The following is a 19,672-nucleotide window of genomic DNA, read 5'->3' on the forward strand; positions in this document are numbered from 1 at the left end:
TTCTAAAAAGTTCTCAGATGATGCTGATATCGCTGGTCCCAAGACCACGCTTTGAGAACCACGACTGTAAAGGAATTACTTTCCTCACACGGTCTGCCATTGTACTCTCATTTTAAAGCCAAAAGTCAAAGAGCTTAAATTCTTTCACTGGGTGCCCACCTTTAGAGTGGGTGGGCTGCGACCTTTGCTCAGCCAGTGGGGCTATTTTTTCAGGGAGACTGGAGCAAATGTTGCAAGGCTAAGTTGGATTGGTGGGAGGTTGTTAGGGGCAACAGCAGCCTCCTGCTGATTGGGCCATCAGTATTGTGTGTTGCCCAGGGTTTTGGTGGCTTGGTTAGTCCAAGCCAGGTGTTCCAATCTCCCCTGATTCTATTCCTGCAGTAGGAGTAGTAAATTCCCTTCTTCTTGACTTAGCCAGAGTCCTTTCTGTTGCTTGCATCCAAGATCTCTGACTCAGCCTCTCCTCTGTACTGTCTCCCACTACAGCAGCATGGAGGGAACTGAGTGAACTCGGATGGCATTCAAGTTAGCAGCAGAGCTAAGAACTGGAGTCTTGAATTTCTCTCTCCCAGGCGAGGGCTCTTCCCTCTACATCTACAGCTTCCACCTCTGATCCACAAAAGAGCCCTGCTTAGAAAGGCATTTGCAGAATGAGTGTATTAAACTTTTCTGAAATATGGTAGGGCATCCAAATATATAAATAAAACCAAGCAGTAGGCACTCAAAGTTTGCAGCCCTAAGAACGCTACAATTCCATGACTAATGTTTCTCTTAAAAAAAAGAAAGGATTCAGCCCTTTTAGCAATTGCAGGCAGTTTTAAAAATGGTAGGACTCCCACTCTGCCTTTAAGTATTGTCAGCTTTTCATCTGTTTTAGGATTTCAGACCTTGTTGCTATGGATAGTCATTTACTATAAAGATATTGGTGGCTGGGGAGCAGAGGCTCCCAAAGGAAAATGCGCTTATATTCAAGTCGGTCCCTCTGCTCTTCCCTGTATAGCACCCTGCAATCCCTAGGAAGGGGGCTGTGGAGGAAGGGAGGCAGGTCAGCAGCAGGACTGACAGAGGTATAACCAAGAAGTCCACAGCCCTGGAGGGGTGCGTGCACATAGCAGAGCTGTCCCTTCTCCCCTTGTATGGTGTGCCCGGCTTCCGGGTACCCCTGGAGTGTTAGAGCAGGAGGAGAATGAGCTCTGGTCTCAGCTCTTCCAGGTACTAGCTGTGTAACTTCAGGGGTTTTTTTGTTTTTTTACCTCTCTGGGTCTTGTAGGAGTTTCCTATTACTGCTGTAACAAATTTCCACAAACCCCATGGCTTAAAACAACACAAGCTCACTATTTTATAGTTTTGGAGGTCAGAAGTCTGAAAATGGGTCTTACAAGGTTAAAATCAAAGGCTGTGTACCTTCTGGAGGCTCTAGGGGAGAATCGACTTCTTGCCGTTTCCAGCTTTTAGAGACTGCTCGCATTCCTTGGCTCCTGAGCACATCACCCTGATCTCTACTTCCATCATCACATCTCCTTTTCTGACTCTGACTCGCCTACCTCTCTCTTATAAGGACCCTTCTAATTACATTGGGCCCACCTAGATAACCCACAATACACTCATTTAGATCTTAACCTGCCAAACCCCTTTAATCATGTAAGAACATAGATTCTGGGGATTAGGGCATGGACACCTTTTGGGGGCGGTCTATCATAATATTCGTTTATACTGTTCAGCCCTCCATAATATTCATTAATAAAGCATTAATAAAATACCGTTCAGATAAATAGAAAGAAGAAAAATATAACTCATGGTTCAAGTACTGAAAGATAAACACAAGGAACATGCTTCCATCTTTTTTTAAATGAAGTTTTTACATAGTTATAATCATACTGCTGATACAATTTGAAATCCTGGTTTTTCATTAGATATTATGTCATAATCTCCTGGAATAATCAAGATTTCACAGGCAGCTGCGAAGATCAAAGGCACTAGTCTTTCTGAACAGAGCTTGGTAAACAGTAAGGACGGGGACAGCTGGTAGTTATTGCTCTTATGACCCAACTCACCTGGGTGGGTAGGTTGGGAAGAGGCACTTGAACTCATGACTCAGCTGTATCACCCTAAGTTCCTCATGCTGTGTGTATGTGCGCGTGTACCTGTGTTTGCCTGCGTGAACGTAGGGCCTAGAGTGGGGATAGTTTTGTATTCAGCAGCTCCTCTCATTCAGAAAGACCCAGCAAACCTATGGACAAATGTCTAGAACAGTCGTTTGTAACCCTCACTGTGCATCAGAATCACCTCATGAGCTTCTAAAAAGCATAGATTCCCTGAGTTCCATCCACCAGAAGTGGTGGTTCCATTAGTCCAGGGTGAAACCCAAGCATCTTGTTTTGCCAAAGCTCCCCAGATGATTTTGATATACTGGAACCACTGACCTAGACCAACACGTGGGGAACCTGGGAAAAGATTCCAGCTGGTGTGGAAGGCTGCGATGGGCCGATGGCAAAGGCAAAGGTTTTAGTTAGGCGTCTTCATTTAAGAAGACAAGCTGTTACCTCTCCCTGCTGCTCTGCTCTCTGGCCCCAGTACTAACCCAGAAAAATTGTCTTGGGGGAGCCAGCGGAGGGGCTCTGAGTGTATCAGGATAGTCACGAGGGTTTGCTCTCTACCAACAGATCCTCTTTCCTCAGGCCACAGTGAGGCCAGGCCATGCCTCTGAGCTGTCTGGGCTCTGCAAGGGGGATGCACATCCTTCAGTATCTCCTGTTTTCAGTGAGAGGAGCAGGTGGTGGAGGGAGTGCAAGCAGAAACCTCCCTGAGACATGCCCCACCCCCAGCCTCCCAGGCAGGAGGAGGGGCAGCAACCAGTCACCTGGGGCAGCAGCCAGACTGTTAATTAGTTGGGGACAAGTGAGTGAGGCAGTGAGAGGGCACCTTTTCCAGAACTACTGGTACTAGGATGAGCAGCCTTCTTCGATCTGGAAAAAGAGGCCTTCTGTTTGCTGATTGTCTTGTTTCTAGACATGAAGCAGTGCCTTTGGGGGCCCCAAGTGCCATAGGTGCGTGGAATCTGCCACATTGAGGGATTTTAAGACTGACTCTGGGTTCTGTCCCGCAGACAATGCTCGGTTCACTCACAAGCTCATTTTTCTATAAGAGCAAGGGAATATGTATATATTTAGGGCTTATTGCATGTTCACCACTTACGCTACTTACATGCATTATCTCACTTATTTTCCTCACAACAATCCTGGGAAACAGATACTATTACTTTCTCATTTTACAGATGAAGATGTAGAGACTTAGTTTGGTTAAATAATTTGCCCAGCATTATTGGTGAAGGCTGAGCCCAGATCTTGTTCTCTGACCACAATGCCTTTTACCAACAGATGGGTATGGGGAAGATGGGTGGAGGAGAGTGGAGCAGGGGACCCGGAGGAACAGGTCACATGTGCACAGTATAGTCTGTCTCTGCCCTCCAGCCATGCCTGGCTCAGCCCATTTGATCCAGGGCGAGGAATGGCAGTGGGTGGGTCTGGAATTGCTACTCAGGAGCCTGATGGTTCACATGCCTGGGGGGGCCCTGAATCTCCAGAGCCCACCAAGTCAAAGGCTCTCTCTCCCATTACATGGCTTGTCCTTGATCGCTGAATTCCTGCTTCTCTCCCTTCCTATCTGTCCTCTCCCCGCCCCCCACCCCCATTCAATCGACATCCACCCCATCAGATCCTTTGCTGGGTGTGGGCTTCCAGGCTGGGCTGGGAGCCCTGCCCTGGCATGAAGGAGCCGTGTGGTTGGGTCCTGATTCTCTGCCTGGTCCTCTCTGCGGGGCCCCCTCCTTGGAGAGTCTGGACCTGTCCTCTCAATCCCCAGCCCTCAGCAGGGCCCTGCTGGATGGGGTCACGGCTGACTGCTGGATTTGCTCTGGCCGCCCAAGGGACCTGTGGCTTTGGCTGTGGTTATGGGATGGCCCCGCTGACCCTCGCGGCCCTCCAGCTGTGTGTTGTTCTAGTCTCTGTCCTGCTGGGCCACAGATTCTTTCCCTTCCTTCTGTAGGGGAAGCTCTTTAGCTTTTATGCAGTTGCCAGACTGAAGTCAAGAGGACACTGGCTGCTGGGTGATTCCACCTCTTCTGTAATTCAGACATTCTGCCCTGCATTTGGCTCTCACCCTCCACAATTTCTCATACGTATGTATGTAAGTGGTGTCTGCGTGGGTGTCCAGATATTCGGTGTGAATGCAAAGCATAGGCTCCTGGGAACAGAAGAGCAGGAGCTTCTTTATTACCTCTATTCAGAATCTGCATATGAAGATACACGCTGTCCCCAGGGAGGTGCTTTAGTCACTCTAATGAGCCTTCCTGCAGATCTCAAGGGACACTCACTGAATGGCCATATAGTAATTGGGAATTTGGATGTGGAGCTGATGTGGGCCAGATGTGCTCCCTTTATAGTAACCGTCAAATACTAGAAGTCTCTTTAGACTTTACAGATGAGGAAACCAAGGCCCTGAGGGGAGAGGGTTGATGTAACCAGGGCCTGACTGCAGCTGCCGTAGGACTCCCTGGGTCGGGAAGCTGTTAAGCAGGGTGAACAGTCAGCACACGGGAAGATTTAACAGAGAAATCGCCAACCCCACAGCCACGGGTGAGCCATCATGTTATATTTCTGAAGGACCGGCAGACAGGATATCCCCTTGCTTTGCCTTCCAAATCTACTGAGGATGAGTAGACGGGGAATTACATGCTTATCTTTTATGGGAAAGAAGTGCAGTTGCTCCTTAGTTATTGCCACAAGCACTGGAGGAAGAACTAATAAAGGGGGCTGCTATGGGTTGAATCGGTGTCCCCCCAAAAGATATGTTGAAGTCCACAGTCCCCTGGTACTTGGGAATGTGACCTTATATGGAAATAGAGTCTCTGCAGAGGTAATCAAGTTCAGATGAGATCATGAGGGTAGGCTCTCATCCAATGTGACTGGTGTCCTTACAAGAAAAGGAAAATCCCGCGTGAAGCTGGAGACACAGAGAACGCCACGTGATGACAGAGGCAGAGACTTCAGGGATGCACTTGCAAGCCAAGTCATGCCAAGGATTGCTGAGCACCACCCGAAACTGGAAGAGGCGAGGAGGGATTCTACCCAGAGTCTCAGAGAAAGTGTAGCCCTACCAACACCTTCATTTTGGACTTCTAGCCTCCAGAACTGTGAGAGAATAAATTTCTCTTATTTTAAGCCACCCAGTTTGTGATCCTTTGTTACAGTCGCCCTAGGCAACCAAGGCAGGGCTCTACATAGTGAGTCCCTGCTCTGTATGTGCCTGACACTGAGGCTTAGGGCTCTTGTAAGTTGGGAAAGCCCATCGTGGCCTTGATGCAATTAGAGAAGGAGGCTGTGTGTGAGGGCTCGGGGGAGGAGGTGATGAGAACGGCCTGTGTGAATGTCCCCCTTCCCTTCCCTTTCCTTTCCCCATCTCCCTCCCAGTCTGAGCTCTAACCCTTGGAGCCTGAGCTCTTGGAATCTTGGGATGGAAGTGATGGAACTCAAGGTGGCTGATAGATTCACACTTATGGACTATTTGCCTCCCAAAGGAAAAGCTTGTTGAACTACCAGCATCTCCATGCAGTGGGCTGTTTGGGTCTTGAGTGGGGCGGGTGGGGAGGCTGAGTGAGAGTGGGGACTTCCAGTTTCTCTGCAACTTCAGGGGGTTGAGCCCTGGCTATTAACATTAGCTCTCCTGGAGCCAGCACTTGGCCTGCCAGCCCACCCCCTGCTTAGCCCTTCTGTTGTGAACTTCCCCAACATCCACAACCTGCCTCACTCCTTGTGTGAACTTTGTGGTTTGGGAGGGAATGTCCAATCCCACGATCCAGGTCTAAACCTGTCAGGTAGTCCCACCCTTTAGCCACAATGATCGGCTCATGTAGACCAGGTCTAAGCCAATCAGCACATGAGTCTCCCCTGACCACAGGGAACTTTTGTTTTATAATTGAAGGAGTCCAGTTTTCTTTCTCTGGCTAGATATGAACAAGGAAGCATATACCCCTTAGTGCTGTTAGCAGCCATTCTGTGACCATGAGGAGAGCCAGTTTTAGAATGATACGTTGGATAACAGAAGAGTCAGAAAGATTCTGGGTCCTTGATGACTTCAATGAGCTACTGGATGAACCACTATCCTGAAATCTGCCCTATCTCTGGATTCTAGCGTGAATCAATACATCTCATTTATTTTTCAAGCTAATTTGAATTGGTTTTTATCTGTTGCTTATAGTGGTGGTTTTTAAAATGTAACCACAAATTTTTTCATATTCCTCCTTTCAAAAGATAAAGCCTAAATCCCCTACCCTTAAGTGTGGGATTGACTTTGTGATTTGTTTCTGATGAATAGAGATTGTGGCAGAAGTGACAGTGAGTGACTTCTGAGATTAGGACATAAAGATGCTGTAACTTCCTCCTTGCTTTTTCTATTGAGTTACTCACTCTGGGGGAAGTCAGCAGCCATGTTGTGAGGACACTCAAGCAGCCCTATGAAGAGGTTCATGTGCTCAGGAACTGAGGCTTTCTGTCATCAACCAGCATTAAGTCACCAGATATGTGAGTGAGCCATCCTGGAAGTGAGTTCTCTAGCCCCAGTCAAGCCTTCATATGACAGTGGCCCCAGCTGACATTTTGACTGCAACCTCATGAAAGAATCTGAGCCACAACCACCAAGCTGAGCCACTCCTAAATTTCTGACTTGCAGAAGCTGTGTGATAATAAATGTTTGTTATTTTAAGGCAATAAGTTTTGGGATAATTTGTTATGTGGCAATAGATAACTATTACACTTATATCTGAAGGCATGCTAACCAATGCACTGTGCTAGTTATAATTACTGAAGCCCAGAAGTGAATCTAAAACTGTTTATTTTACTGGGGCCACCATAGTCATTTCATTCTAGGGTCCCAGGGAAGTGAGAAGATGACAGAGAATACACAACTGGGTCGTGTGTCTTGGTCATAAGTTCCCTTTGGCCAGCCTGTTGTGGATATCCACAGGGTCTTACACAGCTCCACAGTTGTGGAGGTCCAGCCTGGTGTGGGAGGAGCACATGGTCAGCACAGTGTGGGAGAGCAGAATTCCTAGGCACTGGAGAGGGGTATGGAAGTGGCTGGACAAGATGAACCTGAATGGGGTGTACAGCTGGGAATAACAGGTGATAAAAGAACATCTGAGCTTTTATCAGTGAGGGTAGATGATAGCAGAAGACCAGAATAGCACTTCCACTTCAATGCCCTGGTGCTCTATAATTCTGGGAAAAAAAGAAAGGAAACTCAGTGGAATGAGGCTTAAAAAGAAAATGAGTTATGGAAAAGTGAAGTCATATTTCTTGTGTGCTTGAGTTGTGACCTTCGATTCATAGCCACCACACTTGTAATACAATTTGCTTGTTGCTAGAATGCTTCTTCCTCCCCTGCCCCACAACATATGCACAGTGAAATGACTATGTCTCAGGGCTTCTTCCCCAAGGAGCTCCCCTCCCTTGTGGGTCCTAGAGACTCATGTGAGTTTCTCTGTAGCCTATATCCTCCTACTTCCAATGCTGTTCTACATTCCCACCCCCAAACCTTCACAACTGCTGTTTTACTGTAGTTCCTCACACATGAGCTAGCCTGTTTGGCCCATAAAAATCTGTCCTCCATGCTGACTTAACCCTTCCTGCCATCACTGGTGATGAGCTAGTTATTTTTGCATGGTTTCTGATGTTGCTACCTTTCCCCTTAACCTCATGCCATCTTGTTTCTCTGCTCAAATAATTGTTGAGCTAGGATGGGAGAAGTTTCCTTCCCCAAATATTATCATTATTTTTCTAATATGCTCTAAAAAGAATGACCTTATTCTTTATTTTATTTATTTTTTTAAATTGGGATATAGTTGTTTTACAATGTTGTGTAAGTTTCTACTGCACAGCAAAATGAAGTGGAGTTCCCTGTGCTATACAGCAGGTTCTCATTAGTTATCTATTTTATACATATTAGTGTATATATGTCAATCCCAGTCTCCCAATTCATCCCACCCCCCCATTCCCCCTTGGTGTCCATACGTTTGTTCTCTACATCTGTGTCTCTATTTCTGCCTTGCAAACCGGTTCATCTGTACCATTTTTCTAGATTCCACATATATGCATTAATATACGATATTTGTTTTTCTCTTTCTGACTTACTTCACTCTGTATGACAGTCTCTAGGTCCATCCACATCTCTACAAATGACCAATTTCATTCCTTTTTATGGCTGAGTAATATTCCATTGTATATATGTACCACATCTTCTTTATCCATTCATCTGTCGATGGACATTTAGGTTGCTTCCATGACCTGGCTATTGTAAATAGTGCTGCAATGAACATTGGGGTGCATGTGTCTTTTTGAATTATGGTTTTCTCTGGGTATATGCCCAGGAGTGCGGTTGCTGGGTCATATGGTAATTCTATTTTTAGTTTTTTAAGGAACCTCCAGACTGTTGTCCATAGTGGCTGTATCAATTTACATTCCTACCAACAGTGCAAGAGGGTTCCCTTTTCTCCACACTCTCTCCAGCATTTATTGTTTGTAGATTTTTTGATGATGCCCATTCTAACTGGTGTGAGGTGATACCTCATTGTAGTTTTGATTTGCATTTCTCTAATTATTAGTGATGTTGAGCATCATTTCATGTGCCTCTTGGCCATCTGTATGTCTTCTTTGGAGAAATGTCCATTTAGGTCTTCTGCCCATTTTTTGATTGGGTTGTTTGTTTTTTGATATTGAGCTGCATGAGCTGTTTATATATTCTGGAGATTAATCCTTTGTCCATTGATTCATTTGCAAACATTTTCTCCCATTTTAAGAGTTGTCTTTTCATCTTGTTTATGGTTTCCTTTGCTGTGAAAAAGATTTAAGTTTCATTAGGTCTCATTTGTTTATTTTTGTTTTTATTTTCATGACTCTAGGAGGTGGGTCATAAAAGATCTTGCTGTGATTTATGTCAAAGAGTGCTCTTCCCATGTTTTCCTCTAAGAGTTTTATAGTGTCCGGTCTTACATTTAGGTCTTTAATCCATTTTGAGTTTATTTTTGTGTATGGTGTTAGGGAGTGTTCTAATTTCATTCTTTTACATGTAGCTGTCCAGTTTTCCCAGCACCACTTATTGAAGAGACTGTCTTTTCTCCATTGTATATCCTTGCCTCCTTTGTCATAGATCAGTTGACCATAGGTGCGTGGGTTTATTTCTGGGCTTTCTATCCTGTTCCATTGATCTATATTTCTGTTTTTGTGCCAGTACCATATTGTCTTGATTACTGTAGCTTTGTAGTATAGTCTGAAGCCAGGGAGTCTGATTCCTCCAGCTCCGTTTTTTTCCTCCAGATAGCTTTGGCTATTCGGGGTCTTTTGTGTCTCCATACAAATTTTAAGATTTTTTTGTTCTAGTTCTGTGAAAAATGCAACTGGTAATTTGATAGGGATTGCATTGAATCTGTAGATTGCTTTGGGTAGTATAGTCATTTTCACAGTCTTGATTCTTCCAATCCAAGAACATGGTATATCTCTCCATCTGTTTGTGTCATCTTTGATTTCTTTCATCAGTGTCTTATAGTTTTCTGAGTACAGGAAGAATGACCTTATTCTTATTTTATAAAATAACACAGCTAGCATTTCAACTTTTACTTTGCTCTTTCTTCATTGTTAGGCTCAAGGGCTACTTCCTCCATGAAGCCTTTCCTCATGCAGGGCCAAACTCCCCATCACTTATTCCTATGTCTGTGGTTTACATGCATTATATTGTACTAAGATGATCTGTTTCTGCATCGTTCCCTCTCTGAGAGCCTCTAGAGGCAGGCACTGAGTCTGATTTATTTCTGTATCCTCAGTTCCTAGTATAAAATAGGTGCTCAGTGAACATTTGATGACCTGAGATATTACAGACCATAGCTCTGAGATTCTGTTTAATATCTTTTGCAAATCTATAGGAATTTCTCAACACTTAGAACCTAGGAAGAAAGGCCAGTATTTTTCTGGAACTTTTGGCCTTCAAAGGGTTTTGGAACTAACAGGACTGGTTTAGGATGACTGGATCTGACTTTCCAATATTTAGAGACCAAGATTATTTTAAACATGTATGGAGGAGGATAACAATTTGCATTTTTCATTAATAACTGGGATGGAGTTTGCATCCATGTTCCATCTCACCCATTAGCTGAAAGATGTTGGTTCTTTAGTATAAGAAGGAAAGTTAGAAACTGGTCCAGCCTTCCAAGGGCTGACTAGGCGTGCCCTTCTGTTTCCACTTAAGTTCTGCTGCAGTCATTACTCAGTGATGGTTTTCTGCCTCTGCCAGGCCCAGACTCAGGGGGCTATTCTGAGAGTGTTCCTCTTCGCTCAGGTCTGAGCTGAGCTCCTGCACAATGGCCTGACTACACTCAAACTAGTTATGGAGCAGCTGGGGACATGCCACCCGGATATGTGCAGCATCAAGGGCTGCAGGCTGTGGCTTGGGTAGATGGCTTTGCTTAGGGCTGAGGTATTTCATAAGGGCTCCCTTTCTGCTCTTGGAGGCCTCTGGCTCTGAGATGTGATGACCCCAGAGATGCTCCCTGGGTCCTCATTCCTTCCCCTACTCCTCCAGCAATTAGACAGGACAGCTGATCAGCTGTAAGAAGATGATCATGACATTCTTTCCTCTTCAGCCCCTTCTTCTGTTCCCTGAGCCCAGCCCTGCATTCCTAGGAGGTCCAGCAGTGATTCTGTCCTGAGAGTCAGGCCAGTATGGCCTCATGTCAGCCCGATTCCTTCTACCTGGGCTCCAGATCAGCCCAATGGCACCTACACCTTGCCTGCTGCAGTTCAGAAATGCACTCCCTGGCCTAGTCTGAATTGTGGCTTTCGGTTCAGCAAGCCCCCCTTTCAACAGCTCCTCGCCCGCTTCACTAATTAGGCACCAACCGCTGACTGCAATCACCAATCTCGGGTCTCAGCTGTGGGACTCGATTCATCCTCTCCAAACACGTGCCCTCCAAGGGGGGGCAGACACCATTGTAGTTGCTGAAGAGCCATTTCACATATGCTCACAGAACGTCCTCCAATTCCACATAGGAAATGGGCTCCATAAAACCTTTGTTCATTAAGTGTTCCAGGGACCACAACAAAAGGACTTAGAATTAACCAGAACTGATTAGAATTGGACCATCCAATTCTTTGATTAAAAAGTGCAGGGAAGCTGGTTGTCTGGGCAATCAGGGTGGCTCTAAAATGGGCAATGTTGTATTATAATTCGAATAAACTGCTTGACAAGGAACGAGCACTGTCCGTGCAGAGGGAAACCACAATGAGGGGGTGTTACCAGTCACCCATGCTCTCCTTGGCCCACCATTTTGGAAACCTATTGCAAATGAGGAGGAGGTACAGGGATGGCTGTTTGACAGTTCCTGCCACTTTAAGGTTTAATTGTGCAAGAGCCACTGGTTATTTCCTCCAGGAATTCATATGCCATATGGGCACTTGCTACCAGGTGAACTTAGTGCCTGAATTATGGTTACTGAATTAGATTTTTCTTGGATGTTTTAACTGAGAGAGAACACATGATCCAACGCAGTGGTACCCCACTTTTTTGCATGTCAGAATAACAAGGGGAGTTTAAAATTCCTATGACCATGCTGCACCCAGATCAATTAAATCAGCATCTCTCAGGGTGAAACCCTCTCTGGCATTAGTGTTTTTAAAAGCTTCCCAGGTGACTGAGAGCCACTGTCTAGTCACTTACACTTTTCCCATCAAAATCCTGTATTAAAATAATTGAATTGTTACTAAATATACATAAAATGATAATTCAGAATTAATAGTGAAATAAATATAACTACGTTAAGTACAACATAGAGATTCTCATGCTAGATTTCAATTGCTATCGATTATTGCTCTCTGTAATTCTGGTTTTCTTTATTCTCCTTTAAGGAAAAGCCCTGAACTTTCTCTCACTTATTCTTGGTGCTAAAAAGTCCTAGGCCATTTATGAGAAACGGATCAAGTGCTAAAAGCTGAGAGGAAAGTTCCATCTCTGGAGTAGAGGTCAAATTTGAAAACCACTCCCAGAATTTAAAGAAAATATGAGTTGAAAGAGATGGAAAAGCTGATAACAGATATGAAAACTCAAAGACTAAGAAGCGGGTCAGAAACTGTTAAGAAAATTACATGAAAAACAATTGAGTAATTTTAAAAAATGCTGAAATTAAAGATTAACCATCTTCGGATCATGCAGATCTTAGATGGTTTCACAGAGTTGAAGTCAGAAAAACTGATCAGCTTGAATCCACACCTAAGTGTTGGCATTCAAACTAGACATAGACTGGCCTGGTCATTAAAAACCTGCCTTGAACGACTAGAACTGGTCTCACCTATGTGAAGGGAGGCACATCCTGAATTTCCATGCCTGTTACTTTTTAAAAATTTAATTTTTATTTTAAAAAAGTAATATGACTATATAGTTTAAAATGGCAAAGAGTACTCTACAGATTTTAATAAAAAGCAGCTGTTTTATGCCTGTCCCCAGAAATCCATGCCTGATTTCTGCTTCCTAGAGACACATTTAACTCTGGTTATTTCTATAGGCATTTATATCCTTATTTATAAATAACAGGCTTATACTGTTATTTCTTACACTTCCAATTTTAGATGCTTCCTACTAACTTCCCATGATGGGAGATGAAGACATCTTCCAGTTCTCTTCCTCCTTTTCTCCTTCCTGCTCAAACTTCTCTCCATCATCCTCTCCAGAGAGTTACACCATAATTCTTAGTTAGATCAACATTCAATATTTACCTGCTTATGACCATTTAATTAAACCACAGATAGCCAATAGGTAACCTATGAATACATTTCCTTTCTTTCATGGCATTTTGTTTTTCTTGGAGTTAAAAACTGTCTTATTTTCTCAGTTTCCAGGGATATTTTGGTGAACATATTCCCCATTCCCCCCAAACTCTTCCACAGAGCTGTAAAACTCGTTGGAGTAAGTCAAGCAAGCACATGAGGGAATCTAGCAGTTCCCTTTCTTTCCCTTGGTACATCCCTCCCACAGCCTTCTGTCCTCTTGATGTGGTTTGGACTGGTTGTTCTCTAGCCTCAGGAACAGCTGAACTTTATTGAACCCCCCTTTCTCATTACCATGTTGGGTCCTTGTTTCTAGAACTCAGTATTTTCCTCTGTCTTGTTTTACTCTCGCTTTGCTGGAGTATATCCTCCAGTTTCTTTTTCAGAAAGGGTGCGTGTAGGTAAATTCCTTGAGACCATGTGTGTCTGAAAAGGTCTGAAGAAGAGCAAAGGTGGTGGGGGGAAGCTGAGCAGGGCCAGAGCACCAGGCCCGTGGCGAGCTGGAGGCCCAGAACCATCCCAGGGAGGCAGACAGGCAGTGAGAGATGGAACTGTGCTGAGGATCCAAGCCCCCGGCTCAGTGCCCCATTGGAATTCACTTACAAAACACAAGCTGAAAGATCCAATTATTAAGAATTTCAAAGTCAGAGCATTAAACCAGGCACACAGGGCCATGAGTGTGAAACCCCGTGTGACTGCACATGTAACACATCTATGAAGCCAGCCCTGGTGGGAGAAAAAAGATTGGCTTATGTATTATACCATGTTCTCCAACTGACCCTATCCATCCAGAAGAAAATGAAGAGAACTTTAACTCCTTCTACATATTAAAATAAATTTCAGATGGATTAAGCATTTAAATGTAAAGGATGGGCAAAATAATACAAAGGCAAAATTTAGGAGAACACACTTATAACTTGGTGGCTTGGGAGATCTTTAAACCAAGACAATAAACGCAGATGCTATAATGGAAAAGACAATCACATTTACTTGACAAATGATAGACTGGGAAAAAGCTGTAGCATATGAAACAGATAAAGGATTAATGTTTAAAATATGTAAACACCTCTACAAACTGATAAAGAAAAACATCCCGGTTGGAAAATAAACAAAGACTATGAATAGACAATTCGTCTAAGAGAAAAAATCCAGATACAATGTGAAAGATGTTAGGAAAGTGAAAATCAGAGGGACAATGAGATAATACCTCTCACACACCATGCTGGGAAAAATTAAACAGAGGTAATAATTAGTAGAGGTTTTTGCTGCGGAAAGGGCACTCTCATATAACTGGTAGAAACGTGAATTGTTAAAAGCACTTACCAAGGGGAATACACATGCTCATGATGCAACAGTTTCATTTCTGGGGATTCGTCCTGCAGAAATTAAGAGACCAAGAAATAAGATTGTGTCCACAAATGTGTTTATTGCAATACTTTTTGTTGTGGCAATAAACAACAATAACAAAACAAAGCTACAATTAAGAATAACAAAAAGTAAACTAAATATCCATCAACATAAGGATTGTTGACCAAATTGTAATATATTCATAATTGAATCATTGTGTAGCCTAGAAAAAAATGAGTTCTATCTATACCAGTTGACACAGAGAGATTCAGTTAGGAGGGAAAAGCAGGATATAGAGAAGGGTATACAGTAAAATCACATTTTCTTTGTGTTTTCAAAATAATGCCTAATCCCCTAAATTGTGTGTGTGTGTATAATTTCATGAATGTGTGATAGTAGAGAAAAGTGTGAAGACACACATCAGTTTTTGATCCTTGATTTTGCTGGGAGTTGAGAAGGAGGAAGGTAAATGGGAGGATAGGATGGAGGTTGTTTTGGTGAGACGAGGTGAGTCTGAACTCTGAATGGAATGCGGATGATTGCACAATGGAGAAACCTTTAGTGAAAGCTTACTCATTTGAGCTGGGCTTTGGCTGTTGCTTTCATTTCTGACACTTGGGTTCCAGGGTCAATAACAGTCATAGTACAATTTAATTTCAAGGATGTAGTAGTCCCAGAAGCAAATAAGCTGAAAAACTTAGGATACCTTTAGAGGAATCTGCCTAATGTTAGATTTCTTCTCTAAAACACTAAATTTGAGAAGTCAGTGGTACAATGCCTACAGAAGTAGAGAACTCTTACCTAATGCTATAAACTGAATGTCTGTGTGTCCCCCACCCCCAATTCATATATTGAGACCTAATGCCCAATGTGATGGCATCTGGAGGTGGGGCCTCTGGAAGGTAATTAGGTCATGAGTGTGGAGCCCTCAGGAATGAGATTAATGCCCTTAGAAGGCGATTCCAGAAAGTTCCCTCCTGCCCTCCACCATGTGAGGTTGTATGAACCAGGAAGTGAACCCTCACCAGACATGGAATCTTGGACTTCCCAGCCTTCAGAACTGTGAGAAATAAAATTTCCGTTGTTTATAAGCCACCCAGTCTATGGTATTTTGTTATAGCAGCCCGAATGAACTAAGACACCTAGCCATGTTGTCATCAATCCATGACAACATTCTCTGATCTCCAAAGGCTAAGAAAAGGTACCACCCAAGCACCCTTTCTATAAAATGACTCAAATATTTTTTCCAAATTACATGAAAATGAATCAAAACAAAAATGCAAGATGGGAAATTTGGGACTGGAAAGAAGCAGCAGCAAGCACAAAAACCGGTTAAAGAAACAAAAAGTTAATAATAACTTCTAACCGCTAGTGAGAGAGGGTTTGATACAGATATTTGTAAATAATTGCTACCATGGCGACAAAATGGAATGTAAAATCCTACAACTTTAAATATTTATTTACCTATTTATTTGTAATAGCATTTTCAGGTGGTAAAAGAAAATAAGCTCACTGTAATTAATTTTAAAATGCAGAAAAAATTATAAAGAGTATTTATATCCCATCATCCAGAGGGAATGCTGTTAATGCTGTTTTTGTGAGTTTTTCTTTCTCTGTGTGTCTCTCTGTGTTTAAAAAATGGAATTTTATTACTTATGCAGTGTAATATTCTATTTGATTCACTTTATAATATGTTATGAATATCTGCTCAGTTCATTAAATATTCTTTGAAAAGTTGATTTTAAAGGACTTTATAATATTTTATTGTAAGGAGTACCATAAGTTATTTAACCGTTTCTCATTGGGCAACATTTAGGTTGTTTCTAGTTTTCAGGTATATTTAAGAAAAATTCTGGTACAAACTGCTTTATTAATTATAATTATTCTTAACTGAATAGCTAATAATTTTCTTTACATAGATTCTGAGAAGTGGATTTACTGGGTCAAGAGATATAAACTATTTTTAAGTCTCTTGATGCCTGTTGCCAAATAATTTTCGGGAAGTTAGTTCCAATTTATCCTCCCGCTAGCAGTGCATGACAATGCTCCTCCCCGTGTACCCTTCAATGTTGGAGTAAGAAATGAAAGCTTTGCCAATTTGATAGGTAAAAGGTACCATTTCTTTAAAAGTTCTGTATAATCTTTCTTTTAAAATCAATATTGTAGATAATTTGGAAAACACTGAAAAACATGGGGAAGAAAATAAGTATATTACTCTTGAAAATACAGAGCACTTTCACACATTTTTCATTGAGTCCTCCAAACAACTTCATGAAGTACAGCCTTTAGTGTTGCCCCCACCTTGCAGTTATTCCCAATGCAGATCAGAGAGGTTAAGGGAGTTGCCTACATCACACAGCTAGTGAGAGGTGGGCTGGGCACTACATCAGGTCTTTTTTAACACTTAATCTCATGCTTTCCCCACTATACTAGTTGCCCCTGGAGGGGCTGGAGATGAGAGGTGAAGTGTACCTAATATATTCCTGATAACTCAGAGCAGGGAATGCATTGTTAGGTCCCAGGAGACTTAGTGGGGAGTCTGGAAGCCGTGGGAACCAGGAGCCCTGGGTCCCAGTCCAGCTTGCCCGTGGATTTGATCTGTGACATGGAAGTCACGCCTCCTTTCTAAATCTCAGTTTCACAATTTTATAAATAAGGGTTTTCATTGGATGGTCTCACAGGCTGTGACTCTAGGAGGCAAAGCCTGAGTTCTAAAGAGGTTGGCTGGAGAGATGGGCATGGATGCCAGGGTGCAGTTGGCTGCTGAGTCTTTGATATTTGGCCCAGCTTGATCCACATCTGCTTTGGAACCCTAGCGGCAGGGTCTTCATTCTGCCTTCAGCAGGGAGAGGCTGCTTCCTGGACCACATTCAGGGGAACCAGGCACTGGGAACAACAGAGCAAACGTCCCCTCTGCTGGTGACCCTTAGCAGAGGTCGGGGAGGGTCATCTTCAGGCTATGCAGGGACCCTGGCAGCCCTGCTAACTGTTCCACTCTGGGATCCTCTCAACTTTGCTTCCAAAATGAAAATTGGGAAGGACATGGGTTAGATCACAAGAGATTGGCCCTGGTGGGAGCATAAGCTACCTCTGGATTCACAAAACTCTTCTGATTTATAACAGAAGACCCAATGGGGAGGTGAAGCTTGGGCCTTTCCAAAGATGCCTAGTTGGGAAGATCCTTGTAATCTGTAGGAGGTAGCCTCTCTCACTTCCCAGATCACTTTGGCAATGAATCTGTTGTTACCCCCACTTGTGGCTTTTTCCTCTGCTTCCTCCAAATACATAGCTTAGATCCTCTGGCCTCCTTTAAAACTCTGGTTTCTTGACTCCAGGTGCTGGCAGGCCCTGGCTCTGGTCCTGCATCCTCTTCATACCGTAGACAAGCTCTCTCTTCTTGGTTTGGACATTCCTTCTCCCTCTCCCGCTAGACTCTCTGCTTAGGAGAGATCTATTGGGTTAGAGAAACAACCTGAGAATGGCACACTGGGAACACCCCCTTCTACCTCTGCTTTATGGTTCACACCAGGTCTTGAGAATCTGGATTTCATTTTAGTTTTCCCCTTGTGTTCATAACTTTAATTTTAGGAAAAAGTTTGTGATCTATATCCACATAGCATAGTCTTGGTAATGAAATGACCACTTAGGATGGTCTTAGATATTACATTTGGGGTTTTGCTTAGACCTGGCTATATACAAAGACAAAGCATGGCAGCTGTTAGGGGTTGGTATGTTTCTACGATGTATAAAGTTAGGGATCCAGGAATTCCCATATCCTAGCACTTGAAATTCCTAAGGGAACCTGTATTCTGCAAATATTCATTCATCAAACAAATATTTATTGAACACCTGTTACATGTCAAACACTGTGTTGGCATACAGTAGTGAACAAAATAGACAAAAATTCTTGCTCTCACGGAGCTTATGTCATGGTGGGAGCGGGGACAGGACACAAGGGGTGGGGGGCAGCTAGGGGACCAGGAAGGAGGGTGAGGGGCACAGTTTGTATAACCCCAGGGGCAGACTGTCTGCATTTCACAATCACATAGATAACCAGACTGGCTGGCCCTGCTGCAGTCATTTGGAAAGATGACCATTGTTTTTTCATCTTAGGTTATTCATAATCATAGCAGCCAACACTGAATGCATACTGTATGCCAGGCACTGTGCATTATCACTCCCATTTTACAGATGAAGAAACTGAGGCACGGCATGGTTAAGTAATAGTCCCAATGTCACACAGCTGGAATGTCCATCTGACTCTAAAGATGTGCTCTGGAACACTGCTGATGACTGCCTCCGCCCATCTCTGAATGGGAGTGCTCTGCCCTGGAGGAAGGCCACTGGGCCTACACAGGAGAATGGAGGCAAAGCAGTGGGGATGGCAGGGAACTGGCTTACATATCATTCCGAGTCTTATTCAACTTACTCGTTCTGCACCAAGGCCACCAATAAAGACTGTTTATAAAACAGTTAGAAAGCACTGAGCTGATCTCCCTGTGCTATGCAGCTGCTTCCCACTAGCTATCTATTTTACATTTGGTAGTGTATATATGTCAATGCCACTCTCTCACTTCATCCCAGCTTACTCTTCCCCCTCCCCGTGTCCTCAAGTCCATTCTCTAACGTTTGTGTCTTTATTCCTGTCCTGCCTCTAGGTTCTTCAGAATCGTTTTTTTTTTTAAGACTCCATATATATGTGTTAGCATATGGTATTTGTTTTTCTCTTTCTGACTTACTTCACTCTGTATGACAGACTCTAGGTCCATCCACCTCACTACAAATAACCTAAAGAGGTGGGATAGGGAGGGTGGGAGGAAGACGCAAGAGGGAGGAGATATGGGGATATATGTATATGTATAGCTGATTCACTTTGTTATAAAGCAGAAACTAACACATCATTGTAAAGCAACTATACTCCAATAAAGATGTTAAAAAAAAAAAAAAAAGCAGTTAGAAGAACTCTCTTACAGAAGCTGCTGGTGACAGCAGCCGGTTGCTAGGTGTTGCTAGGGCAGCTTAGCTGGGAGTCTGGTAGTGAAGTAATTAAGCAGGGTATTTAAATTACCTCAGCTGATTCTCCCCAGAATAGGCAGTTGCCTGCATGAAGGGAGGTGACTAAGTTCCATCTTTCCTCCCAAAGACAAAACAGACAGGAAACCTTTTGAAGATGTGTAGGAACACGTTGTGGTCCGGGTGGTGAGCTCCTCTTCACCTCCCCCAGACTAGCTGGGCTGGCCAGGTGAGACAGGGGTGTTCAAAGGTGCGTGTGGGCAGATACTAGCCAGGACCAGAGCTGATAGAAACCAGAGAAGAATGGGCAAAATAGCAGGGGAAAACCCCCTAAACTAGCCACCCACATCAGGTATGAGGAATCACCGGAATTTACAATGACATGGAATGAAGTTACTGAACAGGGCTAGGAAGGGATTCTAAGCTGTGATATCAACCCTTCCACTTCT

General features: G+C 43.5%; 2 long non-coding RNA genes across 2 annotated transcripts in view; one reads left to right on the forward strand and one right to left on the reverse strand.

The window, feature by feature from the left end:
- LOC309668401 overlaps window positions 1–19,672 on the forward strand; it is a 79,925-nt gene that overhangs the window by 39,469 nt on the left and 20,784 nt on the right. The gene's annotated exons all lie outside the window — the stretch shown is intronic.
- LOC309668398 overlaps window positions 1–19,672 on the reverse strand; it is a 79,187-nt gene that overhangs the window by 26,710 nt on the left and 32,805 nt on the right. Inside the window, exon 3 of the long non-coding RNA XR_014268208.1 lies at window positions 14,187–14,239. This is a non-coding gene — a long non-coding RNA (uncharacterized lncRNA). The remainder of the gene's footprint in view (window positions 1–14,186; window positions 14,240–19,672) is intronic.

Source organism: Balaenoptera physalus (genome assembly GCF_965194825.1).
Source record: "Balaenoptera physalus genome assembly, chromosome: 10".
In the NCBI taxonomy this organism is placed as follows: domain Eukaryota; kingdom Metazoa; phylum Chordata; class Mammalia; order Artiodactyla; family Balaenopteridae; genus Balaenoptera; species Balaenoptera physalus.